This window comes from Sceloporus occidentalis, unplaced genomic scaffold (assembly GCF_023333645.1).
Source record: "Sceloporus occidentalis isolate IW3139 unplaced genomic scaffold, rSceOcc1.0.p SCAF_1, whole genome shotgun sequence".
In the NCBI taxonomy this organism is placed as follows: domain Eukaryota; kingdom Metazoa; phylum Chordata; class Lepidosauria; order Squamata; family Phrynosomatidae; genus Sceloporus; species Sceloporus occidentalis.
Genome location: NW_028316981.1, coordinates 319,914,634 through 319,932,693, shown reverse-complemented (window position 1 = coordinate 319,932,693; position 18,060 = coordinate 319,914,634). Strand labels below are relative to the sequence as shown.

The window sequence follows — 18,060 nt, the reverse complement described above, 5'->3', positions numbered from 1 at the left end:
TCGGGGAGGCCGCAGTTCCTTTAAGGGAGTCCTGATGGCAGTGGCCCACCCTTCTCTCCCCCTCAGAGGCCAGGATAGAGTTGGAGGCCTTCGGGGAGGGCGCAGTTCCTTTAAGGGAGGCCTGATGGCGGTGGCCCACCCTTCTCTCCCCCTCAGAGGCCAGGATAGAGTTGGAGGCCTTCGGGGAGGGCGCAGTTCCTTTAAGGGAGGCCTGATGGCGGTGGCCCACCCTTCTCTCCCCCTCAGAGGCCAGGATAGAGTTGGAGGCCTTCGGGGAGGGCGCAGTTCCTTTAAGGGAGGCCTGATGGCGGTGGCCCACCCTTCTCTCCCCCTCAGAGGCCAGGATAGAGTTGGAGGCCTTCAGGGAGGGCGCAGTTCCTTTAAGGGAGGCCTGATGGCGGTGGCCCACCCGTCTCTCCCCCTCAGAGGCCAGGATGGAGCTGGATGCCTTCGGGGAGGGCGCAGTTCCTTTAAGGGAGGCCTGATGGCAGTGGCCCACCCTTCTCTCCCCCTCAGAGGCCAGGATAGAGTTGGAGGCCTTCGGGGAGGGCGCAGTTCCTTTAAGGGAGTCCTGATGGCAGTGGCCCACCCTTCTCTCCCCCTCAGAGGCCAGGATGGAGTTGGAGGCCTTCGGGGAGGGCGCAGTTCCTTTAAGGGAGGCCTGATGGCAGTGGCCCACCCTTCTCTCCCCCTCAGAGGCCAGGATAGAGTTGGAGGCCTTCGGGGAGGGCGCAGTTCCTTTAAGGGAGGCCTGATGGCAGTGGCCCACCCGTCTCTCCCCCTCAGAGGCCAGGATAGAGTTGGAGGCCTTCGGGGAGGGCGCAGTTCCTTTAAGGGAGGCCTGGTGGCCGTGGCCCACCCTTCTCTCCCCCTCAGAGGCCAGGATAGAGTTGGAGGCCTTCGGGGAGGGCGCAGTTCCTTTAAGGGAGTCCTGATGGCAGTGGCCCACCCTTCTCTCCCCCTCAGAGGCCAGGATAGAGTTGGAGGCCTTCGGGGAGGCCGCAGTTCCTTTAAGGGAGGCCTGATGGCAGTGGCCCACCGTTCTCTCCCCCTCAGAGGCCAGGATAGAGTTGGAGGCCTTCGGGGAGGGCGCAGTTCCTTTAAGGGAGGCCTGATGGCAGTGGCCCACCCGTCTCTCCCCCTCAGAGGCCAGGATAGAGTTGGAGGCCTTCGGGGAGGGCGCAGTTCCTTTAAGGGAGGCCTGATGGCAGTGGCCCACCCTTCTCTCCCCCTCAGAGGCCAGGATAGAGTTGGAGGCCTTCGGGGAGGGCGCAGTTCCTTTAAGGGAGGCCTGATGGAAGTGGCCCACCCTTCTCTCCCCCTCAGAGGCCAGGATGGAGTTGGAGGCCTTCGGGGAGGGCGCAGTTCCTTTAAGGGAGGCCTGATGGCAGTGGCCCACCCTTCTCTCCCCCTCAGAGGCCAGGATAGAGTTGGAGGCCTTCGGGGAGGGCGCAGTTCCTTTAAGGGAGGCCTGGTGGCCGTGGCCCACCCTTCTCTCCCCCTCAGAGGCCAGGATGGGGCTGGATGCCTTCGGGGAGGGCGCAGTTCCTTTAAGGGAGGCCTGATGGCAGTGGCCCACCCGTCTCTCCCCCTCAGAGGCCAGGATAGAGTTGGAGGCCTTCGGGGAGGGCGCAGTTCCTTTAAGGGAGGCTTGATGGCAGTGGCCCACCGTTCTCTCCCCCTCAGAGGCCAGGATAGAGTTGGAGGCCTTCGGGGAGGCCGCAGTTCCTTTAAGGGAGGCCTGATGGCAGTGGCCCACCGTTCTCTCCCCCTCAGAGGCCAGGATAGAGTTGGAGGCCTTCGGGGAGGGCGCAGTTCCTTTAAGGGAGGCCTGATGGCAGTGGCCCACCCGTCTCTCCCCCTCAGAGGCCAGGATAGAGTTGGAGGCCTTCGGGGAGGGCGCAGTTCCTTTAAGGGAGGCCTGATGGCAGTGGCCCACCCTTCTCTCCCCCTCAGAGGCCAGGATAGAGTTGGAGGCCTTCGGGGAGGGCGCAGTTCCTTTAAGGGAGGCCTGATGGAAGTGGCCCACCCTTCTCTCCCCCTCAGAGGCCAGGATGGAGTTGGAGGCCTTCGGGGAGGGCGCAGTTCCTTTAAGGGAGGCCTGATGGCAGTGGCCCACCCTTCTCTCCCCCTCCGAGGCCAGGATAGAGTTGGAGGCCTTCGGGGAGGGCGCAGTTCCTTTAAGGGAGGCCTGGTGGCCGTGGCCCACCCTTCTCTCCCCCTCAGAGGCCAGGATGGGGCTGGATGCCTTCGGGGAGGGCGCAGTTCCTTTAAGGGAGGCCTGGTGGCCGTGGCCCACCCTTCTCTCCCCCTCAGAGGCCAGGATGGGGCTGGATGCCTTCGGGGAGGGCGCAGTTCCTTTAAGGGAGGCCTGATGGCAGTGGCCCACCCGTCTCTCCCCCTCAGAGGCCAGGATGGAGCTGGATGCCTTCGGGGAGGGCGCAGTTCCTTTAAGGGAGTCCTGATGGCAGTGGCCCACCCTTCTCTCCCCCTCAGAGGCCAGGATAGAGTTGGAGGCCTTCGGGGAGGGCGCAGTTCCTTTAAGGGAGGCCTGATGGCGGTGGCCCACCCGTCTCTCCCCCTCAGAGGCCAGGATAGAGTTGGAGGCCTTCGGGGAGGGCGCAGTTCCTTTAAGGGAGGCCTGATGGCGGTGGCCCACCCGTCTCTCCCCCTCAGAGGCCAGGATAGAGTTGGAGGCCTTCGGGGAGGGCGCAGTTCCTTTAAGGGAGTCCTGATGGCAGTGGCCCACCCTTCTCTCCCCCTCAGAGGCCAGGATAGAGTTGGATGCCTTCGGGGAGGGCGCAGTTCCTTTAAGGGAGGCTTGATGGCAGTGGCCCACCCTTCTCTCCCCCTCAGAGGCCAGGATAGAGTTGGATGCCTTCGGGGAGGGCGCAGTTCCTTTAAGGGAGGCCTGATGGCAGTGGCCCACCCGTCTCTCCCCCTCAGAGGCCAGGATGGAGCTGGATGCGTTCGGGGAGGGCGCAGTTCCTTTAAGGGAGTCCTGATGGCCGTGGCCCACCCTTCTCTCCCCCTCAGAGGCCAGGATAGAGTTGGAGGCCTTCGGGGAGGGCGCAGTTCCTTTAAGGGAGGCCTGATGGCAGTGGCCCACCCGTCTCTCCCCCTCAGAGGCCAGGATAGAGTTGGAGGCCTTCGGGGAGGGCGCAGTTCCTTTAAGGGAGGCCTGATGGCGGTGGCCCACCCGTCTCTCCCCCTCAGAGGCCAGGATGGAGTTGGAGACCTTCGGGGAGGGCGCAGTTCCTTTAAGGGAGGCCTGGTGGCATTAGCCCACCCTTCTCTCCCCCTCAGAGGCCAGGATAGAGTTGGAGGCCTTCAGGGAGGGCGCAGTTCCTTTAAGGGAGGCCTGGTGGCGGTGGCCCACCCTTCTCTCCCCCTCAGAGGCCAGGATGGAGTTGGAGGCCTTCGGGGAGGGCGCAGTTCCTTTAAGGGAGGCCTTGTGGCATTGGCCCACCCTTCTCTCCCCCTCAGAGGCCAGGATAGAGTTGGAGGCCTTCAGGGAGGGCGCAGTTCCTTTAAGGGAGGCCTGATGGCGGTGGCCCACCCGTCTCTCCCCCTCAGAGGCCAGGATGGAGTTGGAGGCCTTCGGGGAGGGCGCAGTTCCTTTAAGGGAGGCCTGGTGGCATTGGCCCACCCTTCTCTCCCCCTCAGAGGCCAGGATAGAGTTGGAGGCCTTCAGGGAGGGCGCAGTTCCTTTAAGGGAGGCCTGGTGGCATTGGCCCACCCTTCTCTAAATGCAGTACCTTACTGTTCTCTGTGTGGAATTTCATTTGTTAGCTTTGGCCCAGCTTTCTATTCAGGTCATTCTGAATTTTGATCAGATCCTCTGGAATATTATCTATTCCTCCTAATTTGCAAATTTGATCAGTATATCCCCAATTCTGCCATCCAAGTCATTAATAAAGATGTTGAATAGCCAGGACAAAACCCTAAATGGACAGCCCACTGGTCACTTCTCTCCAGGATGAAAAGGAGACATTGTTGAGCATCCTTTGGGTTCAGCCAGTCAGCCAATTACAAATCCATGTAACAGTTGCCTTTTACAAGCTTCTTTGCAAGAACGAGATACACAGCAAGGGAGTCAGCCACATTACCTGTCAAGAATCAATTCCTGGTATAAGGGTTTAATAAATTTAGGGTTTAGAGCAAGGAGGATGGGATTCATTGTTGGCTTAAACAGAATATTCTGGAATGCTGGAGAAGGTGCTGGCTGAGTAATGCAGTTGTGAGGGTTAATGTGTGTTAGGCCATGTTGTTTATATTCTTATTTTATATAGCAGGTATGTTTATAATATTATAGCTAGGTTAATAGATCTGTGATAAGATGATAGATAGATAGATTATATAGATCAGGGGTAGGCAACCTTTTTGAGCCGGGGGCCAGGTTGCTGTCCCTCAGACAACTGGGGCGGCCGAAGCCGGGGGGTGGAGCTTCCACCCTCCGGGAGCAGAGCCACATGCTGGGGGTGGAGCTTCCACCCTCCAGGGGCGGAGCCACACACCAGGGAGGAGCTTCCACCGAAGCATCATCATCATCATCATCATCATCATCATCATCATCACTACTATCAGTGTTACAGCAGACCTTTCAGCAATAAATGCACCAAAAATACACAGAAATGCACTTTGGAAAGTCACACTGTCTCACCTTCAGAAAGAGTGAGTGCATGTCTCAGAAACTGATTGATATCATCATCATCATCATCATCATCACCACTATCATTGTTACAGCAGACCTTTGTTACAGCACTTTGGAAAGTCACACTGTCTCACCTTCATAAATAATAAAAATAATGAAATAAAATAAAAAGCAATAATAAAAATAATGAAATACAATAAAAAGCAATAATGAAAATAATGAAATAAAAAAACAAAAATAAGTATTATATATTTTTAAAAATTAATGGGAAAAAAAAACCAAGGCAGATCTGAAATGATTAATCTTTCCACCTCCTCCTCCTCCTCCTCCTCTTTCTCCTCCTCTTCCTCCTCCTCTTTCTCATTGAGAGGGGATTTTGCACAAATAAAATAATAATAATAAAGTTACAAGCATAGAAATTACTAAAATGCAATTCAAAATAAATGGCAGAAAGCATGCACTGTTTCAACCCAGAAAGCCACAAGGTGCTGAGAGGGGATTTTGCACAGTGAACACCCAAGGCAAGTAATAATAATAATAATAATAATAATAAAGTTACAAGCATGGAAATTACCAAAATGCAATTCAAAATAAAGGGCAGAAAGCCACAAGTAGTTGGTGTAGCTTCAGCTAACCCCCTCCTCCAATGAACCAACCTCTCGCCTTGCTGTGGCTGCGGCTGCGGCCCTGGCTCCCTGGCTCCCTTTCTCCCTCGCTCTGTACTCCTTCTGCCTCCTCCTCCTCCTTTCCCTGCTCTTAGGGAGGAGGAGGAGGAGGGTGGAGGGTGAGGTCGAGCCCGCTGCAGGCCCGCTGCAGCCCCTGGAGCCCTGTTGGAGTGCTCCAGGGGTTGCACCGGGCCTCCTAGATGGCCACCGCCATTTTGTTTTTAAAAATGGCGGTGAAGTCTCGCGTGACCTTTGCCATCCCAAGGTCACGCGAGACTTCGCCCGCCATTTTGAAAAACAAAATGGCGCCCGGAGCGGCAGAAAAACGGGGGCAATCGGTGGCAGGACTGCGCAGGGGCCGGCGGGAAGGCCTCGGCGGGCCGGATCCGGCCCATGGGCCGTAGGTTGCCGACCCCTGATATAGAGAGATAGATGGTATAAGATGTGTTATTGGGTCATTCCACAAGGTTGCAGGTGCAGGGTTTTTGGAGTTGTTTAGACTATGTGCGCTGGTAAGAAGTAGGTCCCCAAGAGCCAGACCAAAAACGCCAGGCAGCCGGACATTGACTATGACGCCACTAACCAAGACAAACTGCAGAAAAACGTAGGCAATTATATTTCTATACTGATTGTTGGAGACGAGCCCATAGGGAATCATTGGGAAATACTGGCCCATAGGGGATCATTAGGGAATAAGGTCTCATAGTGAATCATTGGGGAATACTAGCCCATAGGAAATAACTGGGGAAAACTGGCCCATGAGGAATCATTGGGGAATAATGTCCCTTAGGGAATCCTTGGGGAAGACTGGCCCCATAGAGAATCATTGGGAAATACTGGCCCATAGGGAATCATTGGGGAATAATGTCCCTTAGGGAATCATTGGGGAACACTGGCCCATAGGGAATCATTGGGGAATAATGTCCCTTATTATTATTATTATTAACCTTTATTTATGAAGTGCTGTAAATTTACACAGCGCTGTAGATGCCATCTTTTTAGTTAGAGGGTTCCCTGCCCTCGGGCTTCTAATCTAAAAAGACATGAGACAGAAGGAGAAGAAGGGAAAGGTGCAGGGGAAGGGTCAGAGGTCCAGCAGTTCCTCTCTACCTCCGAGGCCTGGACCAAGGCAGATGGACTGGAGGGAGGGCTTGGCTTCATCATGGATGGTTAATCTTCTTCCAGGGAAAATACATACTCTCAAGTAGGATAATACATATACAATACATAGCAATACAGGAAATGGTTCGATAAACAGGCACCAAAAGAACATCAAGTAGTAAGCGACAATTATGCAATGCCTGGGAAGGCTTCTCTGAACAGGATGGTCTTCAGCTCCGTTTTGAAGCTGGTTAAAGAAGTGATGGCTCTTCCTTGTGGGGGAAGAAGGTTCCAGGAGTGAGGGGCAGCAAGTGAAAAGGGGCAAATCTGGGATGGGGCAGAGGAAATCCTGGGCTGAGACAGCAGGCCTTGACTACCAGAACGGAGGGAACAACGGAGTGGGAAGGAGAGGAGAAAGAAGGTCTGATAAGTAAGGAGGGGCCAGTCCATGGAGGGCTTTAAACGTCAACGGCAGGAGCTTATACTGAATGCGGAAAGGGAGAGGGAGCCAGTGAAGGGATGCCAACACAGGAGAGAGATGGTCAGAGCGGTGGGTGGAAGTGATAATGCGTGCAGCTGAATGCTGGACGGAGATTAAGGGATGGAGGTGAGAAAGAGGAAGCCCAGCCAGGAGGACGTTACAGGAATCCAGTCGTGAGATCACTAGGGCATGGACCAGGATCTTGGCAGAAGAGGCGGAGAGATAAGGTTGGATTTTGGCAATCTACAAGCCTTGGCTGTGGTCTGGATCTGAGGGATCCACGACAGAGAAGAGTCAAAGATAAAGCCAAGACTGTGGGCTTGCTGGACTGGTTGAATAGAAATGTTGTCCACAGAGACAGAAAAGGAGTGTTGAAGGGTGGGCTTAGGAGGAAAGACAAGAAGCTCCGTCTTGGACATGTTGAGCTTCAAACGCCGATGGCGCATCCACTGAGAGACAGCTGTGAGACAAGACGAAACTTGCTGTTCAAGCCTTGGAGAAAGGTCAGGGGTGGAAAGATACAGCTGGGTGTCATCGGCATACAGATGGTAGGAAAAGCCAAAAGAGCTGATGAGTTTTCCTAAGGACAGTGTGTAGAGACAAAACAGAAGGGGACCCAGAACAGAGCCCTGGGGAACTCCAACAGAGAAGGGAACAGGAGATGAAGTCTGACCCCCTGCAACTACTGCAAAAGATTGGCCAGACAAGTAAGATCTAAACCAGTCGAGAACAGAGTCTGAGAACCCAAGGTCAGAAAGTATGTCAATTAGGAGACACTGATCAACAGTGTCAAAGGCTGCAGACAAATCGAGAAGGATGAGAACAGAGTAAAGGCCATTAGCCTTGGCCTGTAAAAGGTCATTGGAGATCTTAGTGAGAGCTGTCTCTGTGGAATGCCTTGGGCGGAAACCAGACTGAAAGGGATCGAGGATGGAGTTGGCTTCAAGAAACTCAAGACAGCGAGAATAAACAACCCGTTCCAAAACCTTTGAAAGAAAGGGAAGAAGAGAAATCGGACGATAGCTAGACAAAGAGGAGGGGTCAAGAGAAGGTTTTTTCAGAATTGGGGAAATGAGAGCATGTTTGAAGTCCGAAGGGAAGGAGCCTGTAGAGAGAGAGAGAGATTGAAGATATGGAGAAGCGAGGGCAGGAAGGAGGGAGCTATAGAGATTAGAAGACGAGTAGGAATTGGATCAAGAGGACAGGTAGCAGGTTTGGAAGAGTTCAGAAGTGTAGAGAGTTCATCCAAAGAGGCAGGAGGAAAGACAGAAAATTTGTTAGGCGAAGGCGATAGAAGATTAAGAGCAGAAGAGGAATCAGGAGGGACTATCTCAGAGCGAATGGTGGTAATCTTAGAGACGAAATAATTAGCAAAGTCATTAGGAGAGAATGATGAAGAGACAGGAGGAGAGGGAGGTTTATGCAAAGAGTTGAAGGTGGAGAACAAACGCTGCGGGCGCCTCTCATTGGCAGAGATCAATGATTTGTAATAAGTTTGTTTTGCCATAGAGAGGGCGCATGAGAAGGAAGAAAGAACAAATATGACATTATTTTGAAGTAAAGCATTTCTTTCACCTCAGTCCCTTATACAATTGCTCTAAATCAAATCTATTACAAATGCTTATTATAGATGGAACCAAATGACAAACCACACAACCCATGATGTGCAAGAAAAAAAGTGAACAAATGTAATCTGAAATGTATGGGAATCTGAGCTATTTTTTACAGGCATGCTCCATGTCCCTTGCTCTTCCAAATCTTCAGAAAAACAAAATGGATTTCAACACGGAAAAATGTAAGGTACTGCACGGAAAAATGAAATGAACAAATATAAGCTGGGTGACACCTGGCTGAACGGCAGACTACATGTGAAAGGGATCAGGGAGTCCAAGTAGACCACAAGCTGAACATGAGTCAACAGTGCGATGCGGCAGCTAACAAGGCCAATGCGATTTTAGGCTGTATCAATAGAGGTATAGTGTCTAGATCAAGGGAAGTAATAGTGCCACTCTATTCTGCTTTGGTCAGGCTCCACCTGGAATATTGTGTCCAGTTCTGGGCACCACAATTCAGAAAGGACATTGAGAAACTGGAGCCATGTGTCCAGGAGGGGGAGACCAAAATGGTGAAGGGCCTGGAAACCATTAAGTCCTATGAGGAGACACTTAGGGAGCTGGGGATGTTTAGCCTGGAGAAGAGAAGGTTAAGAGCAGTATGATAGCCCTCATATGTCATATTGAGGAGAGAGCTGACTTGTTTTCTGCTGCTGCAGAGAACAGGATCCTTCCTTCCTTCCTTCTTTTTTGTTGCCTTTCTTCATCCCATTCATCCATCCATCCCTCCTTCCATCTTTCCCTCCTTCTTTCCTTCCATCCATCCTTCCTTCCTTCCTTCCTTTATCCATCCATCCATCCACCCACCCTTCCTTCCTTCCTTCCTTCCTTCCTTCCTTCCTTTTTCACTTCCCTCCCTCCCTCCCTCCTTCCATCCATTCCTTCCTTCCTGTCATCCTTCTGTCTTTCTTCATCTGTGGGGCTTTGGCAAGCGCCCTGGGGGCTCGACCTACCCCTTCCCCACTGACCCTTCTTCTTGCCTTGTCCAGGGCTCTCTGGCTGGAAAGTGGCGCAACGACTTGGGCTCAGAGATGGTCTTGGACCCGCTGGACGCCAATGGCTTATTCCATGGCAAATACCTGACCAAGGTTTCGACCAAGAAGTCCATCAAGGTCTCGCCCGTCTGGCATGCAAAACATCGCAGGTGGAAAAGAAGAGGAGCAGTCCACCTTTGGCTTCACCGTCGGCTGGACCTTTTCAGGTAGAATCATTATAGAAACTATAATAGGCCCCATTCCCACTTACAAATAAAGTGTTTCACAATCCAAACTGACGGATCGGTTCAGCAGTGGAGCGTGGTTCACGCTACGTTTGACCCAGTTGCGTTTTCTTGCTGCAAAATAAAATAAAATATCCCGCTTATCGTTCACATCGACAAAGGAATCGATTCAAAATAGCGTGGGAATTGGGCCAGAGAGCGTCCTGCGCCCAAGAGTTCATCTGGTCCAGAGGGTCAGAAAGGAAAGTGGGTCCCGTGACCCAGGAATTGGGCCAGAGAGTGTCATGCTGCCGGACCCCCCCCCCCCCCCCGGGAAAGACTCAGATAGTCATTATCGGACCACGGGGCCCGGACCCCTTTGCCAGACTTTCTCCGTATCCCATTGCCTGCCCCCTTCTTTTCTGCCCCTGCACAGATTTGACAGCGGTCTTCGTGGGTCAGCGCTTTGTGGACGTGGATGGAGAGGAGGCGCTGAAGACGTTCTGGCTCCTCCAGGAAAAAGCGGAGGACCCAAAGGATGACTGGAGCGCCACTCGGTGAGGAGGGGTCAGCAAGGGAGGACCCCCGGGATATGTTCCTCCATGTCCTGGAGGGTGTGGTCAGTTCTTGCCGGACTTTCTGGCAGAGGGATGGGGCGCCTTTTCGGGGAGAGGGATATTGCAAATATTTCAGGAACACCCAATAAGAGAATGAAAGTTCAGCAAATTATTATTTTTATTTAAAAGCTTGATTTTGGCTTGAGAGGATTTTTTCACAAAGGTCCGAAGACCCTGCGCAATTGGCGACAACATCTTTTTTTTATAGGAATCCAGACAAAAGGGCCTGCCAGCCATACATTGGTTGCATACATAGGATACAAACACCTAACACCCCTTGTCAGTCATTGAATATGAAACATATATATTTGTCCTTCCATATTTGCAAGGGTTAGGGGCACAAGACCCCCATGAAAGTAGAAAAACCGCAAATAACAAAAACACCCATGTTTTTACCTGAGAGGATACCTCTCTAGGAATCTCTAGGTCCTCCAGTGCAACTCTGTGGTCAACATCTGACAGACACTGACCATAGAACTGCGCCGGAGGAGCTACAAAGGCCTAGTAGAGTATTCTCTCTAGGAATCTCTAGGTCCTTCAGGGCAACTCTGTGGTCAATGTCTGACAGACACTGACCATAGAACTGCGCCGGAGGAGCTACAAAGGCCTAGTAGAGTATTCTCTCTAGTAATCTCTTGGTTATTCATTGCATCTATTAGTTAAGGTTGACCATAGAGTTCCACTGGAGGGCCTAGATATTCCTAGAGCGAACATATTAATCAAATCCACGAATAATCAAATCTGAAAATATCAAAACAACTATGGAGGGATGTGTGTATATGTATTTCTGGACCCTCATGGGCTTCATGATGGACATCTCTTCCCAGGACTTTTTTCAGTCCATGGCCCACATACTCCCAGTCTGGTGTTCCTTATCTTGGGGAGATTGAGACTAAGGTATCATTTAAGAGTCATAAAAAGGCCCTGAATACCAGAAGGCGGCCTCTCTGACCCATTTGTTATCTATCTGCCCAAAATCCTTTGGCGGGCCGCATGTGGCCCCTGGGCCATACGTTGTGCAGGCCTGAATTGTAGACATTTCCCTAACTCATCCTGATCTATTTTTCTCTTCTAGTACTGTTTTGCCATTTTGTTAATGTTTGTTGTCTTCTTTGGGAGAAGCAGGCCTGACTCCCCTTTCGTGGTTCTCTTTCAGAGTCGGCCAGAATGTCTTCAAGCGCATTGGTCGCGCATGAGAAACTGCGCAGTTTCGCTCCCATCCCTCCCCTTCCGAAGCTCCAGAGAGGGGCTAACCACCTTGGGGGGCACAAAGGCACCTGACTCCCCCTCCCACACCAGCAAAGACCCCCCCCCCCACCGACCCTCAGCCTCCCTCTAAACAGAGGCTGGATGGCCATCTGTCTATTATGTTTTGACTGAGAGTTCCTGCATGGCAGAATGGGGTTGGACTGGATCAGGGCTCTTCTTGGGGTCTCTTTCAACTCAATGATTCTATGATTTCCCCCCTATGGTGCGTGGTGGTTTTTTTTGAGGGGGTTGTACATTGCCAGACGGATTGCAGTACCCCATCCAACCCCACAACAAGAACCACTCCATTAGCCCTGCTATCCCTCTGCTGTTTGCCAACCCCACTGCTAGATTCAGCTCAGCCTTCCTCGCAGGGTTGTTGTCAGAAGAGGATGGGAAGGGGTAGAATAAACTATACCCCTCATTGAAGGGGGGTATGGACAATGTAACCCATGAATGCAGGCTCTATGGTGAGGGGAGGACCCCCACTCAAGACCCCCTTGCATAAACCCACAAAGCCCCCCCACCCCCTTCAGCTTCCCTGACCCCTTCCCCCCAGCCAGAAAACTTTTATGTCCAGAAAAAGGTGGCCCAGAGGGGGAAGAGGTCATCCTGGGCAGGGCAGGTGGAACAGCCCCCCCCACACACAAAGTGGACATGAGTGACCCTCTGAATTTGGGGGGGGGTGGCAAGCAGAATCCAGTGGGGTGAGTCAGGTGGATCCTACTCTGCGGATCCTATCCATTGCAGAGAGGGAAGACACCAACCCACAGCCCCCTCTGGACCCACAGTATAGCTTCCTCTACTGATTGCTTACTTTCTTTGATCCTATATGGACCCTTTGTACCAATAAAGTAGTTCTTATTCTTACCTTGCTAATGTGTCTTGTTCATTTACCAGAATGTAAAGGTTCGCTAATATACACTCTTTCCTCCATAAATGCTAGGTTTGGGGGCTCAAGACCCCAGTGGATATGGGAAGCACCGCATATAACAAAACCACCAAGTTTTTACCTGAGAGGATACCTCTCTAGGAATAATCTGTAGGTCCTCCAGGGTAATTCTGTGGTCAAAGTCCGACAGACACTGACCATAGAACTGCGCTGGAGGAGCTACAAAGGCCTAGTAGAATGTCCTCTCTAGGAATCTCTAGGTCCTACAGTGCAACTTTTAGTTCCAGTTGACCATAGAGTTGCACTGGAGGACCTAGATATTCCTGAAAAGGAACATATTAATCAAATCTGCAAATATCAAAAGCCGCAAATATGGAGGGATGAGTGTGGCTTATTCTACTTACTTACTTACTTTCTTTGATCCTATATGAATCCTCTAAACCAATAATGTAGGCCTTATTTTTAATTACTAATGTGCCTTGCTCATTTACCATAAATGCAAAGGTTCATATGTGTGTGTGTGTGTGTGTGTCTGGCTTTGCTTCGTGAATCTTCGTTCGCGAAGCAAAGCCAGAGATACGCACGCGCGTACATGGATGGATGGACTCAATGGGAAAAAGCAATAATGCTGGGAAAGGTGGATATAAGCAGAAAGAGAAGAAGGCTGCATGCCAGAAGGACTATTAAGGAGGACATGGAAATGGATTTGTAGAAACTGAGCAGAGCAATGGAGGACAGAAGATCTTGGAGATGTCTCATTTATAGGGTCGCCATGGGTCAAGATTGACCCCATGGTGGATAACAACACATCCCACACGTCCTACATTCTGTCCTCCTTTGTGGTCAAGGCATCTGGTCACTCTGCTCATACTGTCCAACATACTGTTGGACCCCAGGATGCTGTTGCTGTTGCAATTAATCTATAAATCCCAAATTTGACCACTACCGTTTTCCAGCACTTTGTGCCTAGTGACTGGAGCTGGTCTTAAGGGGGCCAAAGGGTCAGCAGGGGGCAGGGGGGCTTAACCTTGTCCGGAGACCCTTCCCACAAAGCCCAGAAACCCCGGGAAGAGGGTTGCTCTGCCAACTTTAGACCCCCCGAAGAAGAAGACCCTTCCCCAGATTTATCCAGGAAGAGCTTCTCCTCCTCCAGTTTCCTCCCACTCCTTTACCCCCATGTATTTTAGGATAACCATGCAGCCCTGCAATAGGATCCTCTGGAGCATTGGAGGGGCAAGAGCGTCTCTTGGGGGGCTCCCTGTGGCCCTGGATGTGGGGGGGGAGGTGACCATCGGGGCTAGCCCCCTCCCCACTCCTCCATCGTGGGGGACTATGATTGTATTGTTGTAGAAAACTGCTACGGTGACTTAAAATACTGCAAGTTCTCTCACTAAACTCACAGCAGACTTTGGTCTGACAGAGTCAGTAAGGAGGGGACCAAGATGAATTTAGAAACACAGATTTGTTTATTTAGACAGCTGTCACTCCAGGAGGAATTCACATTCCAAAATGAACCCCAGAGCCCCGAATAAAGAAAATGGCCACTTTTTATAGGAGTTTAGACAAAGAACCCCATCTAGCATATTTCATTGGCCATAGCAAAAGTTAAACATATAGGATTTCCATACAATCAGGGTACAGAATTATGAATACATTAAAGGTACACTTTAGCCATTTACCCTATCTGCTTCACTCCCCTTTACAGGCCTTGCGGAGATATCTCCCTTCCAGGATTTATGTCTCCTCACTAAACAAACTCCAGACCTTCGAGGTCAACCCCTGGGTCATCTTGAGCTCTTATGCCTCAGCTCTAACCTTTGCCTGCATTCTTGGGGCCTTCCAAATGCTTATACATATGTACCCTTATTTCTATTACACTACATTTATATATGTATGCTAAATATTAAACTTTTAAAACTCTTCTACCTCAGTATTCTCCTGTCTGGCTGAATGGGGTCTCACCAGATGACCCTTAGCTCTAAGGTCCTATGAAAAGAGACCCCACCTCAGCATTAAGAAGGAAACCGACTCCACTTATAGGAATTGTTCCAGGGAAGGCTGCCTCCAAGGGTGGGGTCTATTCTCCAGAGATCTGGATGTCCATCTGTCAATGAGGATATTTTGATTGAGATTTCCTGCATGGAAGAATGGGGTTGAACTGGATCAGGGCCCTTTTAGGGGTCTCTTCCAACTCTAGTATCCTATGTATTCCTGCATGGCAGAAGGGGTTTGGACTATATGGCCCTTAGCAGTCCCTTCCAACTGTAGGATCCTATGTATTCCTGCATGGCAGATGGAGAATGGACTATATGGCCCTTAGTAGTCTCTTCCAATTCTATGATTTCATGATGTGGATAAATAAACAGGATGCACTGGTAGGCAAAAAAGAGCTTGACTTTATTGCTCCATTTAGGTTCAGCAAAAACAACTTAGGCCTGGTAGAAACGCCTCGCAACCCTAGCACGTCTTCCATACAACAAAATGGCAGTGCACTGCAACATCATTATGGCGCCGCAAAAAGAACATGCTTTATGAAGGTTCTCTTTGCTCCAGGAAGCCACACGGTTTGTCCGCTGCATCCTCCTCGTGGAGCAAACCAGGGCGCTGGCAGACCGCCCTTTTTGGGCAGTCTGTACCGGGCCTTACTCAGGATTGTAGAGAATAACTACCCTTGGTAGAAGCATCCCTAGTAGAGCTGACTCTGCTGCGCGTAAGTCAGAGGAAGAAACCCTCTTTAGGAGCATGACCTGGTTTCTGCTTCCAGGAAAAGGACAGAGAACAAAGGGCAGTACCTTTTATTGACCCCTAGCATGGGAAGTGACCTTTTTGCAAGCCACACTGACCAAATGACCATCAGTGTTCCTGCTAGAACACACACACACACACACACACACACACACACACACCCTTCTCAAGGAAAGAAAACCTAGATCTGCAAAACTCTTCAGTCCATTTTTGCTCAGATGCATTTACATGCAATAATAATAATAATAATAATAATAATAATAATAATATGTAGATAGCCCTTGTGGCACCTTTAAGACTCACTGAAAGAAAGAAGTTGGCAGCATGAGCAGTCTACTTCCTCAGATGCATTTAGATGCAACACTAATACTAATAATAATATGTAGAGACATCTTTGGACACCTTTGAGACTCACTGAAAGAATTTGGCACTATGAGAAATTCTAGACTTAACTCTACTTCCTCAGATGCATTTAGATGCAATAATAATAATAATAATATGTAGAGATCTTGCAGCACCTTTGAGACTCAATGAAAGAAAGTTGGCAGCATGAGCAGTCTACTTCTTCAGATGCATTTAGATGCAATACTAATACTAATAAAATGTAGAGATCTTGCGGCTCTTTTGAGTAACCGAAAGAAAGAACTTGGCAGCATGAGCTTTCCTAGACCCCAGTCCACTTCTTCAGATGCATTCAGTCAGAAGATGAACACGGCTATAGCTTTGAATTCCACGCTTAGCTGTGACACTTTTGACCGTTTAAAGGTTTTATTCTTTCCTTAACAAAAGTCTTAGGCGACTTGAATCGTCCACATGTCCTACATTCTGTGGTGCCTTGTCCTCCTTTGTGGTCAGGGCATCTGGACACTCTGTTTGGGGATGCGAGGAGGAAGGAGGGCGTATGGCCACTGAAACTGGGAAACGGACGGAGCCAAGGCAAGGCCCTACGTGAACACACTGTACGCAGCTTTCAGCTTACGATGAAGCAGTGTGGTAAAAGAATGAATAGTGGGCCTGCCTTTGGTGCATGCACACAGCCACATCGCCATGCCTGACCCCCTTAATACTCAATGGGTTTCAAGCATACATGCTTTTTGCCCCTCGTAAGGTAAAAGCCTAGTATATTCCACAATGTTGCCCCATTGTGTCGGGAATGATTTGATTTAGATTTCCTGCATGGCAGGGGTTGGACTGGATGGCCCTTGCGGTCTCTTCCAACTATATGATGCTATGATTCTATGATTGGCAAGTACACTTTTCCTATGGACAAGTCTTCCCCAGTATTTCTCTATGGGCAAGTATGGTTTCCCTTAAGGGAAAGAGAATCATAGAATCATATAGTTGGAAGAGACCACCAGGGCCATCCAGTCCCCAATGATTCCCTATGGGCCAGTGTTCCCCAATGATTCCCTATGGGCCAGGATTCTCCAATGATTCCCTATGGGCCAATATTCCCCAATGATTCCCTATGGGCCAGGATTCCCCAATGATTCCCTATGGACCAGGATTCCCCAATGATTCCCTATGGGCCAGGATTCCCCAATGATTCCCTATGGGCCAGGATTCCCCAATGATTCCCTATGGGCCAGTATTCCCCAATGATTCCTTATGGGCCAATATTCCCCAATGATTCCCTATGGGCCAGTATTCCAGAATGATTCCCTAAGGGACAATGTTCCCCAATGATTCCCCTAAGGGCCAATATTCCCCAATGGTTGCCTATGGCCAAGTATTCCCCAATGTTTCCCTATATGACAATATTCCCCACAGGATTCTTAAGCTCTGTCCAAAATTCTTGAACAAATGGGCATTCTCACTACATTTGTATGTAAATTCCTTTAACTCCACATCCATGCCAACATTTGGATTGAAATTTGTCATTTGTAAATGCTAATTGATGTGGCATCCTGTGCCATTTTCTAATCATTTTCGTTTGTTGTTCTTTTACATTTGTATTTTTAATATTAACAATTTGTTCTAGCCAAATTTTAATTTTGTCTGTATCAATCAATAAATCTTTTCCCCAGTTCATTGTCAGTCCTTCTGTCGTTCTAAATTGGGTTGTTAACATAATCTTATAAATTTTCCCTATTAGTCTTTTCCACCTTCTAATTTTTTTCAATTATTTCTTCTAACAATTCATTTTAATCTACAATATTTAATGGTATTTCATCTAGTAATTTTATTATCCCTTTTATTTGAATCCAGTATTGATTTCCAATTAAAATAGTGAATTTTTCTTCCTGTATTCATGCCCCTGTTGATTCATATTAATTTCCAGTTATTTTAAATACCTTGATCTTTAATTTTTTTAATATCTTTCCAAAGCCTTCATTATTACTTTTATTTAAATATTCAATTGGTAACCATTTCCTGTTTTTTATACCCAGTTTTTTTACTCCACTTCTCCCATATTTTATAATTCACCATCATTGGACCAATTATTTTCTCCCCCCCCCCCCCCCCATATTTTCCCCTGAAAGATAGAGACAAACTCCATTTGATTGCTCTGTCTTTCTAATTTAACCCACTTTGTATTTTGGTTATATTCTACCTCTATCATTCTAATCAATTGAACCACCTCAAAATATAATTCGAGTGATGGAGCTCCCCATCCTCCATTACTTTGATGCTCATATAAGAATGCCTTAGATAATCTGGCTTTTTTATTGCTTGATATCCATTTTAATATTGACCTATCCCATTTCTTCAAAACTTTACAAGGAATTGTTTCTAGGATAGTTTGAAATAAATATAAAAACTTTGGTCATACCATAATTTTAAACATCCTAATTTTTGTTAGCAATTTCCAATTTTTACTTGCCCATTTGGAGATTTGGCTATTA

At 49.2% G+C, this 18,060-nt stretch overlaps 2 pseudogenes across 1 annotated transcript; both read left to right on the top strand.

Annotated features, from left to right (window-relative positions):
* LOC149324290 (uncharacterized) overlaps positions 1–18,060 on the top strand; it is a 380,857-nt pseudogene that overhangs the window by 175,271 nt on the left and 187,526 nt on the right.
* LOC149324294 (avidin pseudogene) lies at positions 9,387–11,611 on the top strand (annotated as a pseudogene). The gene is made up of 3 exons (XR_016278044.1): positions 9,387–9,715; positions 10,149–10,269; positions 11,486–11,611. The product of XR_016278044.1 is annotated as an avidin pseudogene (transcript).